Below are 11449 nucleotides of genomic sequence, written 5' to 3'. Positions count from 1 at the left end.
ATGAGCATCCAGGTTCCGCTATTGGTTATTGACCGGAGACATGTCTTGGTCATGTCTACATAGTTCTCGAACCCGTAGGGTCCGCACGCTTAAAGTTCGATGACAGTTATATTATGAGTTTATGTATTTTGATGTAACAAAGGTAGTTCGGAGTCCCGGATATGATCACGGACATGACGAGGAGTCTCGAAATGGTCGAGACATGAAGATTGATATATTGGACGACTATATTCGGACACCGGAATCGTTCCGGGGGTTATCGGATATATACCGGAGTACCGGGGGGTTACCTGAACCCCCCCCCCCCGGAGGTTATTCGGCCTCATGGGCTCAATTGGTGGAAGAGGAGAGGCGGCCAAGGGCCAGCCGCCCGCCCCTCCCCCCCAAGTCCGAATTGGACAAGGAGGGGGGGGGGGGGCGCCCCCCTTTCCTTTCCCCCTCTCTCTCCTTCCCTCTCCTCTCCTAATCCAAGAAGGAAGGGAGGGAGTCCTACTCCCGGTGGGACTAGGACTCCTCCTGGCGCGCCCCTCCTGGCCGGCCGCCTCTCCCCCCTTGCTCCTTTATATACGGGGGCAGGGGGCACCCTAGAGACACAGCAATTGATCATTGATCTCTTAGCCGTGTGCGGTGCCCCCCTCCACCATAGTCCACCTCGATAATATCGTAGCGGTGCTTAGGCGAAGCCCTGCGTCGGTAGAACATCATCATCGTCACCACGCCGTCGTGCTGACGAAACTCTCCCTCAACACTCGGCTGGATCGGAGTTCGAGGGACGTCATCGGGCTGAACGTGTGCTGAACTCGGAGGTGCCGTACGTTCGGTACTTGATCGGTCGGATCGTGAAGACATACGACTACATCAACGGCGTTGTGCTAACGCTTCCGCTTTTGGTCTACGAGGGTACGTGGACAAGACTCTCCCCTCTCGTCGCTATGCATCACCATGATCTTGCATGTGCGTAGGATATTTTTTGAAATTACTACGTTCCCCAACAGTGGCATCCGAGCCAGGTTTTATGCGTTGATGTTATATGCACGAGTAGAACACAAATGAGTTGTGGTCGATACAAGTCATACTGCTTACCAACATGTCATATTTTGGTTCGGCGGTATTATTGGATGAAGCGGCCTGGACCGACATTACGCGCACGCTTACGCGAGATTGGTTCTACCGACGTGCTTTGCACACAGGTGGCTGGCGGGTGTCAGTTTCTCCAACTTTAGTTGAACCGAGAGTGGCTACGCCCTGTCCTTGAGAAGGTTAAAACATCACTAATTTGATGAATTATCGTTGTGGTTTTGATGCGTAGGTAAGAACGGTTCTTGCTCAGCCCGTAGCAGCCACGTAAAACTTGCAACAACAAAGTAGAGGACGTCTAACTTGTTTTTTGCAGGGCATGTTGTGATGTGATATGGTCAAGGCATGATGCTATATTTTATTGTATCAGATGATCATGTTTTGTAACCGAGTTATCGGCAACTGGCAGGAGCCATATGGTTGTCGCTTTGTTGTATGTAATGCAAACGCCCTGTAATGCTTTACTTTATCACTAAGCGGTAGCGATAGTCGTAGAAGCATAAGTTGGCAAGACGACAACGATGCTACGATGGAGATCAAGGTGTCGCGCAGGTGACGATGGTGATCATGACGGTGCTTCGAAGATGGAGATCACAAGCACAAGATGATGATGGCCATATCATATCACTTATATTGATTGCATGTGATGTTTATCTTTTATTCATCTTATCTTGCTTTGACTGACGGTAGCATTATAAGATGATCTCTCACTAAATTTCAAGATAATAGTGTTCTCCCTGAGTATGCACCGTTGCCAAAGTTCATCGTGCCCAGACACCACGTGATGATCGGGTGTGATAAGCTCTACGTCCATCTACAACGGGTGCAAGCCAGTTTTGCACACGCAGAATACTCAGGTTAAACTTGACGAGCCTAGCATATGTAGATATGGCCTCGGAACACTGAGACCGAAAGGTCGAGCGTGAATCATATAGTAGATATGATCAACATAATGATGTTCACCATTGAAAACTACTCCATTTCACATGATGATCGGTTATGGTTTAGTTGATTTGGATCACGTGATCACTTAGATGATTAGAGGGATGTCTATCTAAGTAGGAGTTCTTAAGTAATATGATTAATTGAACTTAAATTTATCATGAACTTAGTACCTGATAGTATCTTGCATGTCTATGTTTGTTGTAGATAGATGGCTCGTGCTGTTGTTCCGTTGAATTTAATGCGTTCCTTGAGAAAGCAAAGTTGAAAGATGATGGTAGCAATTACACGGACTGGGTCCGTAACTTGAGGATTATCCTCATTGCTGCACAGAAGAATTACGTCCTGGAAGCACCGCTAGGTCCCAAACCTGCTGCAGGAGCAACACCAGATGTTATGAACGTCTGGCAGAGCAAAGCTGATGACTACTCAATAGTTCAGTGTGCCATGCTTTACGGCTTAGAACCGGGACTTCAACGAAGTTTTGAACGTCATGGAGCATATGAGATGTTCCAGGAGTTGAAGTTAATATTTCAAGCAAATGCCCGGATTGAGAGATATGAAGTCTCCAATAAATTCTACAGCTGCAAGATGGAGGAGAATAGTTCTGTCAGTGAGCAAATACTCAGAATGTCGGGGTATAACAATCACTTGATTCAACTGGGAGTTAATCTTCCAGATGATAGCGTCATTGACAGAATTCTTCAATCACTACCACCAAGCTACAAGAGCTTCGTGATGAACTATAACATGCAAAGGATGGATAAGACGATTCCCGAGCTCTTCGCAATGCTAAAGGCTGCGGAGGTAGAAATCAAGAAGGAGCATCAAGTGTTGATGGTCAATAAGACCACCAGTTTCAAGAAAAAGGGCAAAGGGAAGAAGAAGGGGAACTTCAAGAAGAACAGCAAACAAGTTGTTGCTCAAGAGAAGAAACCCAAGTCTGGACCTAAGCCTGAGACTGAGTGCTTCTACTACAAGCAGACTGGTCACTGGAAGCGGAACTGCCCCAAGTATTTGGCGGATAAGAAGGATGGCAAGGTGAACAAAGGTATATGTGATATACATGTTATTGATGTGTACCTTACCAGAGCTCGCAGTAGCACCTGGGTATTTGATACTGGTTCTGTTGCTAATATTTGCAACTTGAAACAGGGACTACGGATTAAGCGGACACTGGCTAAGGACGAGGTGACGATGCGCGTGGGAAACGGTTCCAAAGTCGATGTGATCGCCGTCGGCACGCTACATCTACATCTACCTTCGGGATTAGTATTAGACCTAAATAATTGTTATTTGGTGCTAGCGTTGAGCATGAACATTATATCTGGATCTTGTTTGATGCGAGACGGTTATTCATTTAAATCAGAGAATAATGGTTGTTCTATTTATATGAGTAATATCTTTTATGGTCATGCACCCTTGAAGAGTGGTCTATTTTTGATGAATCTCGATAGTAGTGAAACACATATTCATAATGTAGAAGCCAAAAGATGCAAAGTTGATAATGATAGTGCAACTTATTTGTGGCACTGCCGTTTGGGTCATATTGGTGTAAAGCGCATGAAGGAACTCCATACTGATGGACTTTTGGAATCACTTCATTATGAATCACTTGGTACTTGCGAACCATGCCTCATGGGCAAGATGACTAAAACGCCGTTCTCCGGAACTATGGATCGAGCAACTGATTTATTGGAGATCATACATACTGATGTATGTGGTCCAATGAATGTTGAAGCTCGCGGCGGGTATCGTTATTTTCTCACCTTCACAGATGATTTAAGCAGGTATGGGTATATCTACTTAATGAAACATATGTCTAAAACTTTTGAAAAGTTCAAAGAAATTCAGAGTGAAGTTGAAAATCATCATAACAAGAAAATAAAGTTTCTACGATCTGATCGTGGAGGAGAATATTTGAGTTACGAGTTTGGTCTACATTTGAAACAATGCGGAATAGTTTTGCAACTCACGCCACCCGGAACACCACAGCGTAATGGTGTGTCCGAACGTCGTAATCGTACTTTACTAGATATGGTGCGATCTATGATGTCTTTTACTGATTTACCGCTATCGTTTTGGGGTTATGCTTTGGAGACGGCCGCATTCACGTTAAATAGGGCACCATCAAAATCCGTTAAGACGACGCCTTATGAACTATGGTTTGGCAAGAAACCAAAGTTGTCGTTTCTTAAAGTTTGGGGCTGCGATGCTTATGTGAAAAAGCTTCAACCTGATAAGCTCGAACCCAAATCGGAGAAATGTGTCTTCATAGGATACCCAAAGGAAACTGTTGGGTACACCTTCTATCACAGATCCGAAGGCAAGACATTCGTTGCTAAGAATGGATCCTTTCTAGAGAAGGAGTTTCTCTCAAAAGAAGTGAGTGGGAGGAAAGTAGAACTTGATGAGGTAACAGTACCTGCTCCCTTATTGGAAAGTAGTTCATCACAGAAACCGGTTTCTGTGACACCTACACCAATTAGCGAGGAAGTTAATGATGCTGATCATGAAGCTTCAGATCAAGTTGTTACTGAACCTCGTAGGTCAACTAGAGTAAGATCCGCACCAGAGTGGTACGGTAATCCTGTTCTGGAGGTTATGTTACTAGACCATGACGAACCTACGAACTATGAAGAAGCGATGGTGAGCCCAGATTCCGCAAAATGGCTTGAGGCCATGAAATCTGAGATGGGATCCATGTATGAGAACAAAGTATGGACTTTGGTTGACTTGCCCAATGATCGGCAATCCATCGAGAATAAATGGATCTTCAAGAAGAAGACTGACACTGATGGTAATGTTACTATCTACAAAGCTCGACTTGTTGCAAAAGGTTTTTGACAAGTTCAAGGGATGACTAAGATGAAACCTTCTCACCCGTAGCGATGCTTAAGTCTGTCCGAATCATGTTAGCAATTGCCGCATTTTATGATGATGAAATTTGGCAAATGGATGTGAAAACTGCATTCCTGAATGGATTTCTGGAAGAAAAGTTGTATATGATGCAACCGGAAGGTTTTGTCGATCCAAAGGGAGCTAACAAAGTGTGCAAGCTCCAGCGATCCATTTATGGACTGGTGCAAGCCTCTCGGAGTTGGAATAAACGTTTTGATAGTGTGATCAAAGCATATGGTTTTATACAGACTTTTGGAGAAGCCTATATTTACAAGAAAGTGAGTGGGAGCTCTGTAGCATTTCTGATATTATATGTGGATGACATATTGTTGATCGGAAATGATATAGAATTTCTGGAAAGCATAAAGGGATATTTGAATAAGAGTTTTTCAATGAAGGACCTCGGTGAAGCTGCTTATATATTGGGCATCAAGATCTTTAGAGATAGATCAAGACGCTTAATTGGTCTTTCACAAAGCACATACCTTGACAAAGTTTTGAAGAAGTTCAAAATGGATCAAGCAAAGACAGGGTTCTTGCCTATATTACAAGGTGTGAAGTTGAGTAAGACTCAATGCCCGACCACTGCAGAAGATAGAGAGAAAATGAAATATGTTCCCTATGCTTCAGCCATAGGCTCTATCATGTATGCAATGTTGTGTACCAGACCTGATGTGTGCCTTGCTATTAGTTTAGCAGGGAGGTACCAAAGTAATCCAGGAGTGGATCACTGGACAGCGGTCAAGAACATCCTGAAATACTTGAGAAGGACTAAGGATATGTTTCTCGTTTATGGAGGTGACAAAGAGCTCGTCGTAAATGGTTACGTCGATGCAAGCTTTGACACTGATCCGAACGATTCTAAATCACAAACCGGATACGTGTTTATATTGAACGGTGGAGCTGTGAGTTGGTGCAGTTCTAAACAAAGCGTCGTAGCGGGATCTACATGTGAAGCGGAGTACATAGCTGCTTCGGAAGCAGCAAATGAAGGAGTCTGGATGAAGGAGTTCATATCCGATCTAGGTGTCATACCTAGTGCATCGGGTCCAATGAAAATATTTTGTGACAATACTGGTGCAATTGCGTTGGCAAAGGAATCCAGATTTCACAAGAGAACCAAGCACATCAAGAGACGCCTCAACTCCATCCGGGATCATGTCCAGGTGGGAGACATAGAGATTTGCAAGATACATACGGATCTGAATGTTGCATACCCATTGACTGAGCCTCTTCCACGAGCAAAACATGATCAACACCAAGGCTCCATGGGTGTTAGAATCATTACTATGTAATCTAGATTATTGACTCTAGTGCAAGTGGGAGACTGAAGGAAATATGCCTAGAGGCAATAATGAAGTTATTATTTATTTCCTTATATCGTGATAAATGTTTATTATTCATGCTAGAATTGTATTAACCGGAAACATGATACATGTGTGAATACATAGACAAACAGAGTGTCACTAGTATGCCTCTACTTGACTAGCTCGTTGATCAAAGATGGTTATGTTTCCTAGCCATGGACAAAGAGTTGTCATTTGATTAACGGGGTCACATTATTAGGAGAATGATGTGATTGACTTGACCCACTCCGTTAGCTTAGCACTTGATCGTTTAGTATGTTGCTATTGCTTTCTTCATGACTTATACATGTTCCTATGACTATGAGATTATGCAACTCCCGTTTACCGGAGGAACACTTTGTGTGCTACCAAACGTCACAACGTAATTGGGTGATTATAAAGGTTCTCTACAGGTGTCTCTGAAGGTACTTGTTGGGTTGGCGTATTTCAAGATTAGGATTTGTCACTCCGATTGTCGGAGAGGTATCTCTGGGCCCACTCAGTAATGCACATCACTTAAGCCTTGCAAGCATTACAACTAATGAGTTAGTTGCGGGATGATGTATTAAAGAACGATTAAAGAGACTTGCCGGTAACGAGATTAAGTTAGGTATTGAGATACCGACGATCGAATCTCGGGCAAGTAACATACCGATGACAAAGGGAACAACGTATGTAGTTATGCGGTTTGACCGATAAAGATCTTCGTAGAATATGTGGGAGCCAATATGAGCATCCAGGTTCCGCTATTGGTTATTGACCGGAGACGTGTCTCGGTCATGTCTACATAGTTCTCAAACCCGTAGGGTCCGCACACTTAAAGTTCGATGACGGTTATATTATGAGTTTATGTATTTTGATGTACCGAAGGTAGTTCGGAGTCCCGGATGTGATCACGGACATGACGAGGAGTCTCGAAATGGTCGAGACATGAAGATTGATATATTGGACGACTATATTCGGACACCGGAATGGTTCCGGGGGTTATCGGATATATACCGGAGCACCGGGGGGTTACCGGAACCCCCTGGAGGTTACTGGGCCTCATGGGCCCAATTGGTGGAAGAGGAGAGGCGGCCAAGGGGCAGCCACGCGCCCCTCCCCCCATGTCAGAATTGGACAAGGAGGGGGGCGGCGCCCCCCCTTTCCTTCCCCCCCTCTCTCTCCTTCCCTCTCCTCTCCTAATCCAACAAGGAAGGGAGGGAGTCCTACTCCCGGTGGGAGTAGGACTCCTCCTGGCGCGCCCCTCCTGGCCGGCCGCTTCTCCCCCCTTGCTCCTTTATATACGGGGGCAGGGGGCACCCTAGAGACACAACAATTGATCATTGATCTCTTAGCCGTGTGCGGTGCCCCCCTCCACCATAGTCCACCTCGATAATATCGTAGCGGTGCTTAGGCGAAGCCTTGCGTCGGTAGAACATCATCATTGTCACCACGCCGTCGTGCTGATGAAACTCTCCCTCAACACTCGGCTGGATCGGAGTTCGAGGGACGTCATCGGGCTGAACGTGTGCTGAACTCGGAGGTGCCGTACGTTCGGTACTTGATCGGTCGGATCGTGAAGACGTACGAGTACATCAACCGCGTTGTGCTAACGCTTCCGCTTTCGGTTTACGAGGGTATGTGGACAATACTCTCCCCTCTCGTTGCTATGCATCACCATGATCTTGCGTGTGCGTAGGAATTTTTTTGAAATTACTATGTTCCCCAACAAATACAATGAAAAGGTATGATCACCGACAACTAGCATGAGTGTGTGGACATGAATGTAATGTCGGTGAGAAATACGTACTCCCCCAAGCTTAGGCTTTTGGCCTAAGTTGGTCTATGGCCACGGCTGGCCTGGGAGATATCCAAAGTTATAGTTGGGGTCGTACTGTGATGGAGCCTCGGGTTGCCACTGGTTGGCAATCTCCTCCGGATCCCACTGGTAAACAGACTATCGTGGAGGAACAAATTGTGGTTCCGGCTCTGGCTCTGTAGTTGGTGTGGTGTTTCGGTAGGCGTGAATAGCCTCCGGCGGAACAAGGTACTGGCCTGCAGATAAGTCAAACAAGGAAGGAGCAGGCAAAGTAATAATCTCAGGGCGAATTTTATCAAATATCAGTTTGTACTTAAGCGTCTTTTCCCTATTCTTAACGATAAAATCATGTGCTACCATACTCTTATAGTCTAGAAAAACAGGAGGCAACAACTTTTCTTCTTTCTCATAATGCCTAATAGGTATGTTAAAATGTGCAGCGAGGCGCGAGGCGAAGATACCTCCCAAGATGGGGCCCTTAGTACGGTTAAGATTTAACCGCTTTGCAACAATAGCGCCCATACTAAATGTGTCATCACGGAACAAGGCATGGCACAAAATAACAATATCAGGGGCACTAAGATTGCCACAGTTTCGGCGACCAATTAAGCATCTACTAGAAAAAAATATTGCAAAGTAACGTAAAACAGGAAAATGTATGCTAGTAGTTCTTGCATCGGAAACCTTCCTAGTTTCCCCTACAGCAATTGTATCAATAAACCCCTCCACATCGTTATGATGTGGTTCCTCTACGCTGCCCGAAATGGGCAACTTGCAAACCTCACAAAATTCATAGAGGGACATCTCCTTATACTCATCATATAAATAGAAATCCACCGAAGGTGGTGACCTCCTAGCATGGAAATGAAAATTTTGCACAAAAATATTGGTGAGTAAGAGATACTGTTCGCGTTGGTCGCGGAGGAAGTCAGTGAGGCCTGCATTCCCAGCCAACTCATAAAAATCATCATAAATCCCGGCTGCTCTCAAGAAATTGTCACAAGGCCATTCACAAGGCCGAACTTCCGCGGTGCGAGGGAGATTATATTTGGGCCTCTCGTCTTCTTCACTTTGCTTATCCTTCGAGCTTCGGCTCGAAGAACCCCTCAAAAATCTCCATCATTTTCTGAAATTTTTAGTAACTTCAAATAAAAGTGAACCAAACTCAACAAAATTAATAGCAACTACTCCCACAAGTGCCTAGAGACTATATCATGCATTAGAACTACTTGGGACCATATAAATTTGACATGTAAGCTTAAGAACAGGGTCACCTAGGCAGCAAACATTTGCAATGAATAAAGCACTAGCACAAAAACTAATTGGACCATTGGAGGAGTCACATACCGAAGAACAATCCTCCAAAGCAGTTTTGTGAGTGGAGCTTTGAGCTAGGAGATAAAAAATCGCAGAAAAATAAGCTAGAACTCGTGCTTGAGCTGGTTGGTGATTTTTTTGGAGGAAGAAGGAGTGTGTGGTGGCTGGAATAAGTGGAGGGGAGCCACCATGGGCCCACGAGGCAGGGGGCGCGCCCAGGGGGGTGGGCGCGCCCTGGACCCTCGTGGCCAGGTGCTTGCTCCCCTGCTGTGTTCTCAGTGCCAGATATTCTCAAATATTCCAGAAAAAATCATATTTCAATTTCGGGGCATTTGGAGAAATTTTATTTCCGGGGTATTTTTTATTGCACAAATAATTCAGAAAGCTGACAGAAAGTACTATTTTTGCTTTATTTAATCTAAATAACAGAAAGTAAAAGAAGGGTACAGAAGGTTGTGCCTTCCAACTTCATCCATCTCATGCTCATCAAAACGAATCCACTAACAAGGTTGATCAGGTCTTGTTAACAAACTCATTTCGAATAACATGAAAACGGAGAAATTTCGAATAACACTATGTTACCTCAACGGGGATATGCACATCCCCAATAATAAGAATATCATATTTCTTCTTGACAGTAGGAAGAGGAAATTCAAAACCTCCAATAATAATTGATGGAATTTTTCTAATAGAATTGATACTGTGGACTTGAGGTTGTTTCCTCGGAAAGTGTACCATATGCTCATTACCAGTAACATGAAAAGTGACATTGCCTTTGTTGCAATCAGTAACAGCCCCTGCAGTATTCAAAAAGGGTCTTCCAAGAATAATAGACATACTATCGTCCTTGGGAATATCAAGAATAACAAAGTCCGTTAAAATGGTAACGTTTCCAACCACAACATGCACATCCTCACAAATACCGACAAGTATAGTAGTTGATTTATCAGCCATTTCCAAAGATATTTCAGTAGGATTCAACTTATTCAAATCAAGTCTACGATATAAAGAGAGAGGCATAACACTAACACCGGCTCCAAGATCACATAAAGCAGTTCTAACATAGTTTCTTTTAATGGAGCATGGTATAGTTGGTACTCCTGGATCTCCTAGTTTCTTTGGTATTCCACCCTTGAAAGTATAATTAGCAAGCATGGTGGAAATTTCAGCTTCCGGTATCTTTCTTTTATTAGTAACAATATCCTTCATATACTTAGCATAAGGATTCATTTTGAGCATATCAGTCAAACACATACGCAAGAAGATTGGTGTAATCATTTCAGCAAAGCGCTCAAAATCCTCATCATCCTTTTTCTTGGATGGTTTGGGAGGAAAGGGAATGGGTTTCTGAACCCATGGTTCTCTTTCTTTACCGTGCTTCCTAGCAACAAAGTCTCTTTTATCATAACGTTGATTCTTTGATTATGGGTTATCAAGATCAACAGCAGGTTCAATCTCTACATCATTGTTATTACTAGGTTGAGCATCAACATGAACATCATTATTAACATTATCACTAGGTTCATGTTCATCACCAGATTGTGTTTCAGCATCAGAGATAGAAATATCATTGGGATTCTCAGGTGTGTCAATAACAGGTTCACTAGAAGCATGCAAAGTCCTATCATTTTTCTTTTTCTTCTTTTTAGAAGGACTAGGTGCATCTACATTAGTTCTCTGAGAATCCTACTCAATTCTCTTAGGGTGGCCCTCAGGATACAAAGGTTCCTGAGTCATTCTACCTCCTCTAGTCATAACTCTAACAGCATTATCATTTTTCTTATTATTTAATTCATTGAGCAAGTCATTCTGAGCTTTAAGTACTTGTTCTACTTGAGTGGTAACCATAGAAGCATGTTTACTAATGAGTTTAAGTTCACCTTTAACTCTAGACATATAATCACCCAAGTGTTCAATCATATAACCATTGCGTTTTAATTGTCTACCAACATAAGCATTGAAGTTTTCTTGCTTAACAATAAAATTATCAAACTCATCAAAGCATTGGCTAGCAGACTTATAACGAGGAATATCACCTTCATCAAATCTATAGAGAGAATTTACC

Source organism: Aegilops tauschii, chromosome 5 (genome assembly GCF_002575655.3).
Source record: "Aegilops tauschii subsp. strangulata cultivar AL8/78 chromosome 5, Aet v6.0, whole genome shotgun sequence".
Taxonomy (NCBI): Eukaryota; Viridiplantae; Streptophyta; class Magnoliopsida; order Poales; family Poaceae; genus Aegilops; species Aegilops tauschii.
This window is presented reverse-complemented; position numbering follows the sequence as displayed.